At 48.8% G+C, this 17,780-nt stretch overlaps 1 long non-coding RNA gene across 1 annotated transcript; it reads left to right on the top strand.

Annotated features, from left to right (window-relative positions):
- The first annotated feature begins 9,101 nt into the window (after positions 1–9,101).
- LOC132248648 (uncharacterized) lies at positions 9,102–17,460 on the top strand. Its single transcript, XR_009459967.1, has 2 exons — positions 9,102–9,357; positions 17,171–17,460. It is a non-coding gene; the product is annotated as an uncharacterized LOC132248648 (long non-coding RNA).
- Positions 17,461–17,780: the final 320 nt, after the last annotated feature.

Here is a 17,780-nt window from a genome sequence, read left to right on the forward strand (position 1 = left end):
GCTCCAGCTGGCTGAGAGGGTGGTGCGGGTGGAAAACCTGGCTCTGAACCCCAGCTGGGGTCTGCCTGGTGGGAGTGGAGCAGCCCCTCAGTCTTTTCCTCTGTTTCCTGCTTGAATGGAGGGGTGGGGGGCATGGCCAGACATTGGTCAGGCTACCAGGCTGAGGTGGAGGGGAGAGAGGAGGATTTAAATCCCCCACAACTGCATGGGACCCCAGCCAGGGTCTGCCTGGTAGGGGCACAGCAACCCCTTTAAAGCCCCACTTCCCCCTGGCCTCAGCATGCTGGCCTCAGGCTAGGGCCTGGCCAAGGCCCCTCTGCTTGAGCAGGGAGGGGGGAAAAAGCCTTGGAGGGCTTCTCTCCTCCCTTTCCATGGGCAGTGGCTCTAGTGACCCTCCACCCAGCTTCTGGCCTGAGCCACTGCAGGCATGTGGCTGCATTTCCAGAATCAGAAGTGAATGTCTGTTTACTTGCTTCTTGGTGCAATCTATGCAGTTTAGGTTAACCTGCAAAGATTGAATTGATTCAGGTTCTGGCTTTTAGATTGTCTGTATTTAGGCTCAGTGTCTCTGCCTGCTGAGACATAGCCATATGGTGCATACGTGCTGGACTGTCACCATTAGAAGCTGTTCATTGGACTGGTTTAGGGCCATCTCTTAGTATCTCCTGTCCCCTTTCTGGAGAAAGATGTACTGATGCACTCTTCTGTGTGGATAGCTGCTGCTGCTGTGGGTGCAGCAGTAATTATATCAGGAAGGTAGTAGACTTTTGCTATCATTTCCTGCTGGAGGCTCTGGGCTGGGAACAGAGGAGTTTCTGGAGTGCTGCACCCCAGAGTTGCATTCCTACTTTTCCCACTGAGACAGTCAGCCCAAGGCATAGAGGCTGGCCCTTACACTAGAATGCAACATCTGCTTAATAGACCAGGATAAAATGGGACTGAAAGACATACTCAGCTGTTGGCGGGGGTCATGGGGAGTCTGAAAATAGCAGCTAGAACCTGGGGGGTTGGGACACATTTTGAATACCCTCATTCTAGAAATGCCAGTTGGACTCCACCCTCCTGCAGCCCCCAAGGGCATCAGGGTGTGCCTGGTAAGCTGGGCGCAGCAGCAGTTGGTGTCAGAGACAGATTTCTCCCTCTTGAAGCATGTGCCGTTTGCTGTTTCATTTCTTTCTTATACGCTTAGTCCAGCATCTTCAAAGCATTCTTTTAGTTGTATAAATCAAGAGAGAGTCCCAAGCAGTAATTGATGGAAAAATCCTGTTAATCAAACTGCTCATTATTGGTTATCAGAAGATTCCAATTTGAATGCATTCCCTTCCTCAGTGACAAGAGGTTATCCGTTTCTACTAAGTTTGGAACATATCAAGAAACTGATTAACAACCAGGAAAAGCACAAAGTTTTGGGAGTGTCCTTGGAAAATCAAGGGAACCACTAGACAAAATAAAAGTAAATCAGGAGGAAGCAGCAAAACAGAAGTAAATCAGGAGGAGACATCTATCACATGGAGAATGACTCTTCCTGTACATAACATGAGTTAATTGCAAGAGAAATATTTACCATACCAATTAATCAAGGATCTACATTTCACACGGTTACATACCAGACAACTAGGAACCTGCTTGAAAGCATCATGAATATAGTAAGATAAGCTGGAAGGGATACCTCATTATTTCTTCTCAGATGGCCTAGCCATGAACTCGCATCCTCTTGCACTATGCAGTTAGTATCAGTGTTTTGTATTTTAACTTTTGTGAGTAGGGCCCAGTCTAGCATGAGGTTCAGAGTCATCATCCCTCCCTCCTCTAAGACTTCCCAGCAGAAATCTCTCTGCAGGGATGGGTACATTTCCCACTTGCACAGAGTCTGAAAGAAGGAAACTGCATCCAGTCAAGCTGCTAGAACTGGCTGCCTTGTCCAACCTGAGCTAGCCACCACTGGCAGGTTGTTTTGGCCTCCTGGCAGTACATTTCTTTTATAACTCAAGTGCTCACAACTGGGACATTTCTCCAATGCTTGCACCCTAGTGAAGATATATTTCTTTCCTACCCTGTGGCCCTGGGGATAGGGATGATGAGTGCTGGATGGCCTTACCAAACAGTTTCACTTGGACTTGCTGAAAGTGTAGTGTGTGTTGGAAAGGCATATAGGGGGCAGAAGCATTCATGGGAATAGGTTGGATTCAAGTTGTAAGAGATTTACAGCAGGAGTGTCTCTTCCTAGGCACCTGTGCAGCACTTTGCCCAGTGGGGCTCTGATCTCAGCACGAGACTTTCTGGTGCTACAGCAATAAGATACATAATGGAAGCTCATCATTAGCCCCCAGTTCACAACAAGAAGAAGGGAGCTGGAAATGATCAGTTTAGTAGAGATGGAGAAGATACAAACATCAAATGCAGGACAGCAAGAAAATGTGGGGGTAAGGAGGGGGGCAAGAGGGAGGGAAGAAATAATCAGCCATGTTTCTTCCAAAGCAACCTCTCCAGAGACTGCTGCCTACGACCAATTTCTACTCATCCACACTTTAAGAGTAGGCAAACCAGGTGGGTCTCCAGGTGTTTTACTATGCAGGGGGCCAAGGTTCATAGCTGACTTCAAAAATATGTGAAATGTGCCAGACAAGTTCTCAGACCAAGGTCTATGAAGCCATCCTTGTTGCTGCATGCCATTAATAGAAGAGATCCAGGTGGGTGTGTAGGAGAACTCTTCAAGAATGAGAAGGCTGGTGTATGTCTATTGAAGGCCACCTACCTTGCCTCTTGAGGAAAAGATGAGTCCATCACAATTAATCTAGCATAAGAAACAAACAGCTCTGTTTAAAATAGTACCTTCCTACACATATTTCCTTGATCCTGAGGACACCAATATGGAGCATACTTTGGTCTTAAATCCTCTAGTATCCCTTCTCCTTATCTCCAAGTCAGGGAGCTTGTCCAGTCTAACTTGGTTCCTTCTTCACCATCTTCTGGAGAGCTGGTGAAAGACCCTCTTTTTATCACTTCCAGTTTTCTTTGGCAGGTGATCTCCAATTAGCTCCATCTGATGATTTAAGGTCTCCATCTGGTGGCCAGTTGCTCAGTTACCTTGAAAAAGTGTTCCGGATTGGTGCCCATCTCTGATCAAGGGAAATCCACTGAAATGGCTACTGATCAAGATTTAATGACACTCCATTGCTGTATCTGTGTCAGGTTCAATGCTTTCTTCTGTCCCCTCCTGTGAGTGCCAGCAAATCATAAAATCATAGAAAATTAGGGTTGGAAGAGACCTTAGGAGATCACTCCTTGCTCAAAGCAGGACCATCCCCAAGTATATCATCCCACCCATGGCTTTGTCTAGCTGCATCTTAAAAACTTCCAAGGATGGAGATTCTACAACCTCCCTGGGTAACCTGTTCTAGTGTTTTACTACCCTCCTAGTGAGAAAGCATTTCCTAATATCTAACCTAAACTTACCTTGCTGCAACTTGAAACCATTGCAATCTAGTTCCAGCCTTTTTGGAACCCTCCCCCCACTTCAGGTAGGCTGCTATTAAATTACCCCTCAGTTTTCTCTTCTCCAGACTAAATAAGCGCAGTTCCCTCACCCTCAGCTCAGAAGTCATGTTCCTCAGCCCCCTCCCCATTTTTGTTGCCCTCTGAAAACTCTCTATAATTTCTCCACGTCCTTTCTGTAGTGGGGGGGAGGGCAAAACTGAACACAATACTCCAGATGTTGCCTCACCAGAGCTGAATAGAAAGGAAGAATCACTTCCCTCGATCTACTGGCAATGCTCCTACTAATGCAGCCCAGTATGCCATTAGCCTTCTTCACAAGGGCACACTGTTGTATCATATTCAGCTTATTGTTCACTGTAACCCCCAGGACCTTTTCTGCAGAGCTGCTGCTTAGCCAGTTGGTACCCAGGCTGTAGTGATGCATGGGATTGTTCTGTCCTAAGTGCAGGATTTTGTACTTCTCCTTAGTGAACCTCATGAAATTTCTTTTGGTTCAGTCCTCCAATTTGTCAAGGTCTCTCTGAACCTTAGCCATAGGCGGAGGTAGAAAGTATCATTTGGTGTGGGGTTGAGTGCATGGAAGTGCGCACACACCCTGCCCCCACCTCCCCACAGGTAAATCTGTTGTGGGGAAGTGGCATGGGGTGCAGATTGAGGCCTCCACAGTGAGGGAAGGAGCTGGGGTGAATGAGGCCCCAGGGCCGGGGCAGATTGTGGGAAGGTGGCTCATCCAGGAGTGCATGGGGGCTCCCACCTTTGTGCGCACCTCAGCAGAGGCCTGGGGGACATGTGCCCCCCAGATCTGTGTATGGTGCAGAGGTGGGTTGCCACTGTGGGTTGGGCTCTGCACACCGTATGTGGCAGGCACATCGCATTGTGCTGCTCCAGGGCAGCGGCAGCAGGGCACAGAACCCAACCGCAGTGGCAGTCTGCCTCCATGCATAGATCCAAGGGGCATGTGCCCCCAGGCCTCTGCCAGGGTGTGCACAGTACTGGCAGGCCCCCCACACTACTGGATGAGTTGCCTGGGCTCTAAGCATCCCATGACCCAATCCAGGGCCCCATTCATCCCAGTCCCTGCCCTTGTCTCTGCCCTACTCCCTCCTTCACCACGGGGCCCTCAATCTGGCCCCCCACACCAATTCCCCATGACAGACTTACCTGCTGTGGTGGGCAGTGCCCTGTATGCTGCCCAGCTGCTGCAGGCTCTGCCTGCGTGTCTGTGTTCATGCCTGGATTTGTGGGAGCTAAGCCCCATTGTGGGAACAAAAGACACAGCCGGGAGTAATCCAGACCAGGTCATGAGTGACTACAGGGCTCTGGGGGCTGGGCTCAAGAGGTCGGGCGCCCAGGTAGTCTTTTCTTCTGTTCTCCCTGTTGCAGGCCACAGTCCTAGGAGGGAAGGATACACTGAGGAAGTCAACTGATGACTCCAATGGTGGTGCTACTGAGAGGGCTTTGGATTCCTCTACTACAGCATGCACTTCAAGCCATCTAGGGAGAGAGGACTCCTGGGAAGGGACAGGATCCACCTCACTGGATCATGAAATCATCATGTTCACTGTATGTCATAAGGCAGACAAATTAGATAGCAGGACTGAAGTTTTGGACTTCAAACATGCAAATTTCAACCAACTTGGGTCCCTAGTAGGGAAAGGGCTGTGGGACCAGGAGCCAAAGGTGAAAGGAGTTGGTCGTTCTTTAAAGACACAATCCTCAAAGCACAAAGGAAGTCCATTCCCACGCTGAGGAAAGGTAACCAAAGGGCTGGAAAGCCCTCTTGGCTAAACAGGGATGTCATGGTCCTCTTAAGAAAGAAGAAAGAGGTGTACAAACAATGGAAGCTTGGGGCATGCTCCAAGGAGGACTATACAACAATGGCCTGCACTTGTAAGGAACAGATTCGAAGGGCTAAGGCAGCAACTGAACTAAAATTAGTGATGGGAATCAAGGACACCAAGAAGTCCTTCTTTAGGTATGTAGGGGACAGGAGGAAAACAAATGGGAGTGTGGGGCCACTGTTCAGCAACTCAGGACAGCTGGTTACTGGCACTCAGGAGACAACTGAACTCCTGAATGACTACTTTGCTTTGGTCTTCCACTGGGCCAAGGGCAAAATCATGCCAGATTGGTACAGAATCAGCAGGGTAGGAATGACTGCCTTCCTACTATTACCTTAGAACTGGTATGTGATCATTTGAAAAAATTAGACATATATAAATCAGCAGGATCGGATTAACTTCATCCAAAGATGCTGAAGGAGTTGGCCAAATTCACTGCAGGACCACTGGCAAAACTTTTCCAAAACTCATGGCAGTCCAGAGAGGTCCCTGAGGATTGGAAGAGGGCCAATGTGGTTCCCATCTTCAAGAGAGGGAGGAGGGAGAACCTGGGTCACTGTAGACCAATCAGCCTAACTTCTATCCCAGGAAGGATCCTGGAAAAATTCATCAAGGAGTCTATATGCGATAGGCTTGCAGAAGGTAGGATTCTGAACGACAGCCAGCATGGCTTTGTTACAGGAAGGTCTGGTCTTACCAACCTCATCTCCTTTTATGATTAGGTAACTCACCACTTGGAGAAGGGAGAGGATGTTGACATTGTATACCTTGACTTCCAAAAGGCCTTTGATCTAGTATCCCACAATGTTCTTGTGAGTAAATTGGAGGACTGTATGTTGAACCATGAGACAGTTAGGTGGGTAGGGAGCTGGTTGCAGGGTAGGACCCAGAGAGTTCTAATGCACGGATCTGTGTTGTCTTGGTGAGAAGTGACCAGTGGTGTTCCCCAGCGGTCAGTGCTTGGTACAGTGCTTTTCACCATCTTTATCAATGATTTGGATGCAGGGGTGAAGAGTTCACTGGCCAAGTTCGTGGACAACGTCAAGTTATGGAGAAGTGTGGCCACGCTTGAAGATAGGCTGCAGATACAGTCAGACCTAGACAGGCTAGCAAGTTGGGCAGATCGGAATCAAATGAAGTTCAACATCGAGAAATGTAAAGTGCTCCATCTGTGGACAACCCCCCCCACACACACACACCTACAGGCTTTGCAATGCCAAACTGACCAGCATCACGTATGAAAGGGACCTGGGGGCAATAAGTGACCATAGTATGAATATGAGCTGGCAGTGTGGTGCCGTAGCCACCAGGGCAAATAATACCCTGGCATGCATTAATCGACACATCTCCAGAAAAACCAAAGTAGTGATTCTCCCGCTCTACTTGGCATTGGTGAGACCACAGCTGGAATACTGAGTTCAGTACTGGGCACCACACTTCAACAAGGATGTGGTAAAGCTCAAGACAGTCCAGAGGAGGGCCACCCATATGATCAGAGACTTGCATGGCAAGCCATATGAGGAAAGGTTGAGGGACCTGGGACTCTTCAACCTGAAAAAGAGAAGGCTGAGAGGGGACTTGATAACGGGTTACTGCTACATCAGGGGTATACATCAAGGGCTCAGTGAACAACTGTTCACCGGGGCAACCTTGGAGATAACCAGGAGTAATGACCATAAACTTCTAGAAGACCATTACAGGCTCAACTTTAGGAAAAACTTCTTCACAGCCAGGGTGTCTAGACTATGGAATAAGCTCCCTTCAGAGGTGGTGCAATTGCCTACCCTGGAAATCTTCAAACTGTATGGTCACCTTGCTGGGGTCATCTGGCCCCATTTGTGTTTCCTGCTTGGTGTAGGGGGCTGGACCCAATGATCTTCCAGCCTCACAATCTATGAATCTATTCCTCCCAGCTTGGTGTCATCTGCAAACTTGCTGAGGGTGCACTACATTCCATCTTCCAGGTGATTGATGAAGATATTGATAAAAACTGGACCCAGGACCAATCTCTGGGGCACTCCACTCAAGACCATCTGCCAACTAGACATAGAGCCATTGATTACTACCCTCTGAGCCTAACAATCCAGCCAGTTTCCTATCCACCTTATAGTCCATTCATCCAAATAGAGGCAGAAGACAGAAGAGAAATCAAATAAGCTCCACATTCAAAATGGAGTCTGCAGTCTGCCCCAGATACACAGGGAGAGCCCACAGGATCAAACTGGATCTATGAAAGGTATATAGGACTCTTTAAATCATTGTTTTCATTGTAAACTCACGCACACACATGCATGCACAGAATGAAAAAGTAAAATTTTTAAAAAGGTCCTTTGTGATCTATGAGCCAAAGTCCCGTATTTAAAATGTAAGCTCTTTAGTCTTCTAAGTCCCATAGCAAGTCAAGAGAACTTTACCCTAAAGCCCTAGCCCTAACCACTGTGGTTAAAATCATGCTGTGAATTTCCTCTTAAAGTGAAGAATTCTTCTCTAATTTTCAAATATGGTTCTCATTCTGTTCATATGCAAGGACCTTGCTAGCAATAATCCATGTTCCTATATGATAATTCTAGCATAGTTTCAGTTAAAGAGTTAAAAATGCCTAAATTCAACCAAACACTTTCTTACCTGGGCTAGAGAAAAGTGTTTCATTGTTTGTCTATGCCCATGTTATTGATATCAAATTGTATCAAAACAGTAAAATCCATTAATTAACCTTCTAGATAGATTACAACAAAGCTACTTGATCATTCAGCTATTCTAAATTTGATGCTTTTGGCTACTCTAAATCTTTTAGGAATCTTGCAGAACCAGAATGTCATCTTTGTGACTGAAAAGTACTTGGAAAAAAACAAATGAAATTAAGGAGAAGAGAGAGTAAAGGCTGTAAGAGATGAGAGAAGCATGTTGCTGCTAGGTATGCCATGCCTGAAAATATATTAAAAAATGGAGGGAAAATGTGTGACTCCCAATCTGACATTTAGCATTAGTTATCCAGATTAATAACTGGAGTTAATAAAAATATTTTGCAAAATAACATCTTTTTGCTAAAACGTAGCTTTTTAAAAAAGCATCTTATAAAGCAATTTTCATCAATGTTGATAAACATTTTCTGTGATGTTTTGTTTAGCAAAAGCCCATTTTTTGGTCATTTGTTAAAAATTGTGTTGTCTTCCTACAAACTGCATTTTTGCTAAATAATTTTTAAAACTCTTTTAATGAAACTAATCACAACAAAGTTTGCAATCCTTGGCAAATGGATCCATATTGAATCATACAAAAGAGAAACAGTTGCTATGTTTCCCTCTATTTATTGCTAGTCAAGATGTATTACTAATTTACTTTTTAGCCAGCTGTTATGCATACTGTATGAGGATCTGTCACTTTGGGTTTCGGTTTAAAAAAAAATTCTAGTATTAGAACCAACGAGAAGGGTGGAAAGCACCTCTATCATCTCTTTTTTCTTCATTTAATTAAAACATCACTTTACAGCATATTTGATAGCCATACTTCTTTTATTGTCAGTATTGGTTAAGTGTTTCTTACATCTCAATGAATACATATTCCCAGTAATAAATACATACAATTCTATATGATAACAATAATATTGAATTGTAAACTGATCATAAGCCCCTGGCAATGCCAACACAGACAAACAAGGTAATCTCAAGGAACTCTGAAAGCAGCTAATGATCTGACATGTGTGACCAGGGTAGAAAAGTGTTGGTAATTGTAACAGAGTCATGGCTGCAACTCTGTTACTAATGAAGGTTGACAGCTGAGGATAGTTCCCACATCCTTGAGAGCCAATGAGGCTCTGGAAGGAAGAATAAGAAGGGGAAAAAACTGGAGAGAAGTTGCCTTTGGGCATGTCCATATCTGAGAGCAGGGGTGAGGAGATTGGGGACAAAAAGGGATCACAAGGAAGGTCCAGAGGTAAGGACTCCCCCACAGACACCGACAGGACCGGTGGAGCGATGTCCTGCGAGTGGCTATCTCATTGAAGGACCCAATGGCTGCGGTGAGTCCCAGGAAACGGAGCAGCGGCACAGAGAAAAGCCGCGGCTCTGAGTCAGAACATGGTGGAGCTACCCAGGAGAAAGGGGGCGCGGGGAGGAACTGCCCGACCCTGCCTGGGAGTAACAGGACCCCAATCCCTCACCCAGACAGAGGAAGGGCAGCCAGAAAGGAAGCAAAAAGGGGCACGGTAAAAAAGCCGCACTCTGCATGCCGGCACAGAACGCCACCGGGGAATCCCAGTATCGGGATTAATCAGCCGCTAATGAGGCAATTAGCGGCTGATTACTGAAATGACACCTCATACTTACGGTCTGCCAGACGACAAGGACCCATTATATGCTGGAGAGTCATGGTAGTGGATCTGGTGGACTGCCCACCTTTTCCTTGGTGCTCCCGGAGAGGGAGTCAGGCCAGATTCAGTAACAAATCACCTGTATCCGGCCTTGAATCAGCGTGATCATTCCCACAGAAACCTGCGATAATAACATCTCCTCCCTCCTTCCATTTTGTTTAAAGATCAAAGTCATGGCAGGTGAGAATAGCGGGGTACAGGGGTACCCCGTGCGGACCCGCTGACAAAGTGGTGCATTGGCTGGGAAATGATGGAGGACCGGACAGATACCATGGACACCGAGGAGCCCACAGACTGGCAGCAGGCCCACAACCTCACTTTGCAACTTCTCCAGGGTCAACAGGCACAGCTGGAGGAAATGGTGAGGATAAGGACCCAGGAGGCAGAAGCTAGGATACAGCTGTGGGCCCGGCAACAGGACCTGTGTGAAAAGATTCATAGACGTTAGGGTCGGAAGGGACCTCAATAGATCATCAAGTCCGACCCCCTGCATAAGCAGGAAAGAGTGCTGGGTCTAGATGACCCCAGCTAGATACTCGTCTAACCTCCTCTTGAAGACCCCCAGGGTAGGGGAGAGCACCACCTCCCTTGGGAGCCCGTTCCAGACCTTGGCCACTCGAACTGTGAAGAAGTTCTTCCTAATGTCCAATCTAAATCTGCTCTCTGCTAGCTTGTGGCCATTGTTTCTTGTAACCCCCGGGGGCGCCTTGGTGAATAAATACTCACCAATTCCCTTCTGTGCCCCCGTGATGAACTTATAGGCAGCTACAAGGTCGCCTCTCAACCTTCTCTTGCGGAGGCTGAAAAGGTCCAGTTTCTCTAGTCTCTCCTCATAGGGCTTGGTCTGCAGGCCCTTAACCATACGAGTGGCCCTTCTCTGGACCCTCTCCAGGTTATCCGCATCCTTCTTGAAGTGTGGCGCCCAGAATTGCACGCAGTACTCCAACTGCGGTCTGACCAGCGCCCTATAGAGGGGAAGTATCACCTCCCTGGACCTATTTGTCATGCATCTGCTGATGCACGATAAAGTGCCATTGGCTTTTCTGATGGCTTCGTCACACTGCCGGCTCATGTTCATCTTGGAGTCCACTAGGACTCCAAGATCCCTTTCCACCTCTGTGCCACCCAGCAGGGCATTCCCTAGGCTGTAGGTGTGCTGGACATTTTTCCTCCCTAGGTGCAGCACTTTGCATTTCTCCTTGTTGAACTGCATCCTGTTGTTTTCTGCCCACTTGTCCAACCTATCCAGGTCTGCCTGCAGCTGTTCCTTGCCCTCTGGCATGTCCACTTCTCCCCATAGCTTTGTGTCATCTGCAAACTTGGACAGAGTACATTTCACTCCCTCGTCCAAGTCGCTGATGAAGACATTAAAGAGTATCGGTCCAAGGACCGAACCCTGCGGGACCCCACTGCCCACATCCTTCCAGGTCGAGACCGACCCATCTACCACAACTCTTTGGGTGCGACCCTCTAGCCAATTCACCACCCACCGGACTGTGCAGTCATCCACATCACAGCCTCTTAACTTGTTCACCAGTATGGGGTGGGATACCGTATCGAAGGCCTTCCTGAAGTCTAAGTATACGACATCCACCCCTCCTCCTGTGTCCAGGCGTTTCGTAACCTGGTCATAGAAAGAGACTAGGTTGGTCAGGCACGATCTGCCCGCCACAAACCCATGCTGGTTTCCCCTCAGCATAATTTGTCCTGCCGGGCTCTCACAAATGTGAGCCTTGATAATTTTTTCAAATACTTTACCAAGGATGGAGGTGAGACTGACCGGCCTATAGTTGCCCGGGTCCTCCTTCCTCCCCTTTTTGAAAATGGGGACCACGTTAGCCCTTTTCCAGTCCTCCGGGACTTGGCCTGTGCGCCACGAGCATTCGAATATTCCCGCCAGTGGCTCTGCAATGACGTCGGCCAGTGCCTTCAGCACCCTCGGATGGAGCCCATCCGGGCCTGCCGACTTAAAGGCATCCAGTTCTTCCAAGTGACTCTGCACCATCTCAGGGTCTACGCATGGAAGTCTGGCGCCTTGCTGCTGCCTCTCTACATCCCCAGTGAGAGACTTGTCGTGCCCCTCGCTTAGGAACACTGAGGCAAAAAACTCGTTGAGGAGTTCAGCCTTGTCCCCCATATCTGTCACCAATTGTTTCTGCCCATTTAGCAGCGGTCCTATTCCTCCCTGGGCCTTCCTTTTACTCCCAATATATCTAAAAAACAATTTCTTGTTGGCCTTTACTTGGGTTGCCATCCTCTGCTCCATGGTAGCTTTGGCCCGCCTAACTGCCTCCCTACAAGCACGAGCAGAGGAGGTATATTCATCTTTAGTGATCTCACCCTGTTTCCACTTTTTATGTGCTCCCCTTTTGGCCCTTAGGCTGCTCTGGATTTCTCTGGTCAGCCATGGAAGCCTCCTGGCCCCTTTCCCTCTTTTGCCTCGCTCGGGGATCGTCTTGCTTTGTGCCCAAAGGATCGTTTCCTTTAGGCACAGCCACCCTTCTTGGGCACCCATCCCATCAAAACTCCTACTCTGCAGTGCTTCCTTGACTAATCGCCTGAGTGCAATGAGATCAGCTTTCTGAAAGTCTAGCACTTTTACCCTATTAGTTACCTTACCCACTCGCCATCTTATGTTGAATTCTATTATAAGGTGATCACTGTCTCCCAGATAGGGGACCTCCAGATCGGTAGCTATCATGTCATCTCCCGTTGCCAATACCAGATCCAGTATGGCATTCCCCCTAGTGGGACCATGCACCTCCTGTGTCAGGTGGTGGTCCTGTACACAAGTTAGAAACCTGCGTGAGCGATGGGACCTTGCTGTCTGCGTCTCCCAGCAGATGTCCGGGTAGTTTAGGTCCCCCATGACTACCGCCTCTTTAGCTTTTATGGTCTCCGAGAGTTGCCTCAGGAGCCCCACATCTATTTCTTCCCTTTGGTGTGGGGGTCTGTAACAGACCCCTACCACCAAATCCCTTTCTCCTTGCCCCCCATGTAACCTAACCCACAATCCTTCTACTTCCTCAACCTCGGATTCTGTCTTGATGACGGTTGATGTGTATTGCTCACTGACATAAAGTGCAACCCCCCCCCCCCTTTCTTCCCCAACCTGTCCTTTCTATACAATCTATAGCCCTCAATATGTACCACCCAGTCATGGGATGAATCCCACCAGGTCTCTGTTAGCCCCACTAAGTCATAGGTGTTTAGTGCAAGCAGGAGCGCTAGTTCATCCTGCTTGTTCCTCATGCTCCTAGCATTAGTATATAGGCACTTGAGCCCTGCGACTGGTGCCTTTGCTGCCCCCCCGCTCCCAGTCCCATGGGGCCCCTTGTTTCTTACCTTCTTGTTCCTTACCTGTTCTGTTGTGCTGGCCTCCCCATGGCTTTCAGGTTCCCAATGTTCTCCTTCTTCAGGCTGGGCTGTCCTTGTGGGTGCCACGTGGTTTGGTGGTCCACAGCTTCCCCTGCCCTCGTACTCCCCTCCCCCCGACGAGCCTAGTTTAAAGCCCGCCGGAGGAGATCCGCCAACCTAGAAGAAAACACATGCTTACCTTTGGGGGACAGGTGAAGCCCATCCCAGCTGAGATACGAGTATAAGTAAGTAATCCCAGCTGATTGTGGCACATCAAACATCCATGGTTAAAGAAGAGGGCGGAACAGGGAGTACCCTGGATGATGGAGGAAGATGATGTGGAGGTCTACATAGAGGCATTTGAATGGGCAGCGATGGCCGCAAAGTGGGACCCCGGGAGTTGGGCTACTAGGTTAGGACCCCCCCCTAATTGGGCCCACCCAGGCCATCTACAGGGCCCTCAGCAGGGCAGAGGCACGTGATTATAAGAAGGTGAAGGCAGCCATTCTGTATTGATTAGAAATCTCTCCAGAAACATACCAGCACAAATTCTGGGCCAAGAAGGGGTCCGAATATGGTCAACCCCAGTTGCTAGCACAGACCCTCCAGGACCTAGCAGAATGGTGGCTATGTCCAGAAGAACATACTACTCAGGAGGTGATCGACATGATAGTTCTGAAACAATTTCTTACCGATCTAACGGGCAGTACCCAGAGGTGGGTCCGATGACACCAACCTAAGATGGTGGAAGAGGTGCTCCACCTGCCAGAAGACTACACCACGGCAGAGGGGGAAGGAGAGACACCCAAGAGGGAGCGAAGCGGTGGGCCAACATTCACTCACAGGCCAAACACCTTGGCCCCCCATAGACGAGTAGAGACAGCCCAAAAGGAAGGACACGCAGGGAGTTACCAGGATGTGGTCTGTTACCAATGTGGAGAAAAGGGCCATATATCCCGGTTTTGTCCCAGGTCCACGTGGGACTCTGGTCCCCTGGCGGAAAAACATGATGAGAAAATGGACTGCAGCTTCAGACGACATCAAGGCCTAGGTCAGAAGAATAAGCCAATAGTGGAGGTCCGCATAGGTAATACCATCATCCCGGCAATAATAGACACAGGATGCTCCCATTTGATGGTGCACAGTGATTTGGTACCTCCCCATCTAGGTAACTTCGGTACCCCGGTCTCTATGGTTTGCATGCACGGGGCCGTATACACCTACCCCAGAAGGAAGCTGAAGCTCTCGGTCCTAGGATGGACAGAAGAGATCCTGGTAGGGCTAACCAAGCCTTTACCTTGCCTGATATTGCTGGGGTTGGACTGGCCACACCTGGGAGAGGTCATTTGCCAGAGGATGACAGATGGACACAGGGCAGAGGAGGTGAGAACCCACACTCTGTGCTTCGGGGATGAGGAAGAAGGACTAAACATCGACCAGATAGCAGAAGGAGGAAACTTCTGCCAGGGGCAACGACAGGAGCCCTTGTTCCATAATATCTGGAAAACCCAGATAGAGAGACCAGAGGAGACAACTGGAACAGCTCCAAAACCACCTTGGACTCTGCGCTGTGAGGTAAGGACAGGGCTACTCTATTGGGTGGAAGATTTGGAGGAGGGAGGTGAAAGAGCACAAATCTTAGTGCCCCAGAGATACTGGGAGGGCTTGTTGCAGGTCGCCCACACCCTGCCCATGGGGGGACACCTGGGGCATGACAAGACGGAGGCCAGACTCAAACATCCGGTCTTCTGGCCGGGTATATATAAGATGACTAAAAAATTCTGTGCAGAATGCCCTGAATGTCAGAAGACGGGGAGAGTAAGACCAGCCAGAGTCCCTCTGATACCCATGCTCCTGATCACACGTCCATTCGATCGCATCGCCTTAGACATCACTGGACCCTTCCCACATAGTAAGACAGGGTATCAGTTCATACTGGTGAAAATCAACTACGTCACAAGGTTCCCCAAGGCGGTGCCACTACGGTCCATGACAGCTCTGGCCATAGTAACTGCATTACTACAATGGATAGCCTAGGTGGGGATACTGAGGGAAATCCTCACTGACCAGGGAAAAAATTTTATGTCTAAAATTTTTAAAGGGGTCTGCCAGGTACTGAAGATAGTATACCACCCCCAGACAGATGGGCTAGTGGAACGATTTAACCGTACCCTCAAGGGGATGTTGAGGGCATGTATTCAGGGGGATCCTAGGGAATGGGAATCACTGTTACCTCCATTGCTATTCGCTATAAGGGAGGCCCCCTAAGCATCAATGGGATATGCCCTGTTTGAGTTAGTCTGTGGGCATAGCCCCTGGGGACTACTAGACCTGATATATGAAGAATGGACACAAACCCAGATGGACTCCCCTCAACCTCGGCTGGTGGGAGAATTTTGCAAATGACTACAGAAAGCACAAGAAATAGCTCAGAGACACCTCAACCAGAGCCAGGAGAGGCAGAGGCAACAGTATGATGTGTGGGCCGTCTAGAGAGAACTGCAGGTGGGAGACTGGGTGGTGGTATTACTCCCAGATAGTACCCACAAACTTACGGCCCAGTGGTAAGGGCCTTTCCAGGTAATTCAACGTACAGGACCCGTGAATTATGAAGTATTGAGAACAGAGCCAACCCGGCGCAGACAAATTTACCACATCAACCTCCTGCGGAAATGGCGCCAGGGTGAGGGATGGCTGGTACAGCAGAAGGAGGAGGCAGAAGAAGGAGATATGACCACAGTACGAGACTTGACAGGAGCCCCCGAGACACCTCGAGTGGACGACCAGTTAGATCAGAATCGGCAGACTGAGGTGAAAGCATTGATCGCTGAATTCCAAGATGTATTCAACGAAATGCCAGGGGAAGCAAAGGGGGTTTGCCATCGCATTACCACTCCAGCAGGACGAATAATTAGAGATCACTGGCGAAGGTTACCCTGCCACTCATGGCCGGTCGTCTGGCAAGAGATTGATCAGATGAAAGAACAAGGGATTATTGAGGAGTCCTGAAGTCCCTGGAGAAGCCCTATAGTGGTGGTACCTAAGCCCGATGGATCTATCTGGGTGTGTGTGGATTACAGGAAGCTAAATGAGATTGCTAGATTTGATGCCTTCCCAATGCCTCAGATCGATGACATGCTCAAAAAAATAGGCCAGACACGGTTTATATCCACATTAGACCTTATAAAAGGGTACTGGAAGATCCCAATGGCAGAAGAAGACAAGGAAAAAATGGCCTTCAGGACACCATGGGGGCTCTTCCAATTTAAGAGGATGCCCTTTGGCCTACATGGGGCAGCCGCCTCCTTCCAATGGCTTATGGAACATCTACTTGGACCACATCAAGAATATGCTGCAGCCTACATCAATGACATTATCATCTTCTCCCCCAGTTGGGAGACCCATTGTGAACATCTATGGAAGGTACTGGGGAGCTTCTGGCGGGCGGGGCTCATGGCAAACCCAAGAAAATGCGCGCTGGGGAAGTGAGAAACCCAATACCTAGGATTCACAGTAGGTCAAGGGACCATCAAGCCCATAACAGACAAAGTGGCAGCAATAAAACAACAATCACTTCCCCAAACCTTGAAACAACTCCAATCTTTTCTAGGGTTTGCCAACTATTACCGACGCTTCATCCTGAACTATTCAGCGAAAGCCACCCTGCTAACAGAAGAATTGACAAGGGGATGCTGCAACCCAATTTCCTGGAACCCCGAGGTTCTACAAGCCTTCGACTGATTGAAGGAGACCTTAAGCCAACATCCAGTTCTGTACATGCCAGACTTTCGAACAACCTTCTTCCTCCAAACAGATGCATCGGCGGTAGCCCTGCGTGTGATATTGTTCCAGAAAGACCAGGGAGCTGAGAGGCCAGCGGCCTTCGCCAGCAGGAAACTCAAACCTGCGGAGACCCCATACTCTACCATAGAAAGGGAATGTCTAGCAGTTCGGTGGGGGATAGAACTATTCCAATATTATCTACTAGGCAGGAGGTTCATGCTTATCACAGACCACGCCCCCCTGAGCTGGCTAAGGACAGCTAAATTGAACAACGCTAGGCTTATGAGGTGGTCCTTGTCCTTACAACCTTTTTGTTTTACAGTGGAGCATCGAGCAGGATGGACAAGTGGAAATGTAGACTTCCTATCCCACCCAGAAGGCGGTCCTAGCAAAGTCCCGGCACCCACCAACCAAGACACCAGAAGGTCAAGTATCAAGTTAGGACCTCATAATGGGGGCAAGAATCACTAAGGAGAATCCTGTGACTCTGACAATGGAGGGAGTTAAGCTCCTTTTGGTAGAAGGGTTTTTGGGGACCCCCGCCCCGTCAAACCCCAAAAGGGGGAGGAGGGGGACAAAAGAAAGAAAAAAAAAAAAAAGAACATTTTTTTTTCCACTTATACTCCGCCCAAAAGAAGTGAGGGGACCAAGTAGCTGGAGGGGGAGGTGTGTAACAGAGTCACGGCTGCAACTCTGTTACTAACGAAGGTTGACAGCTGAGGATAGTTGCCACACCCTCAAGAGGCTCCGGAAGGAAGAATAAGAAGGGGAGAAAACCGGAGAGAAGTTGCCTTCAAGCACGTCCATATCTGAGAGCAGTGGGTGAGGAGCCCGGGAACAAAAAGGGATCACAAGGAAGGTCCAGAGGTAGGGACTCCCCCACAGATGCTGATAGGACCGGTGGAGCGATGTCCTGCAAGTGGCTATCTCCT

This window comes from Alligator mississippiensis, chromosome 2, assembly GCF_030867095.1.
Source record: "Alligator mississippiensis isolate rAllMis1 chromosome 2, rAllMis1, whole genome shotgun sequence".
In the NCBI taxonomy this organism is placed as follows: Eukaryota; Metazoa; Chordata; order Crocodylia; family Alligatoridae; genus Alligator; species Alligator mississippiensis.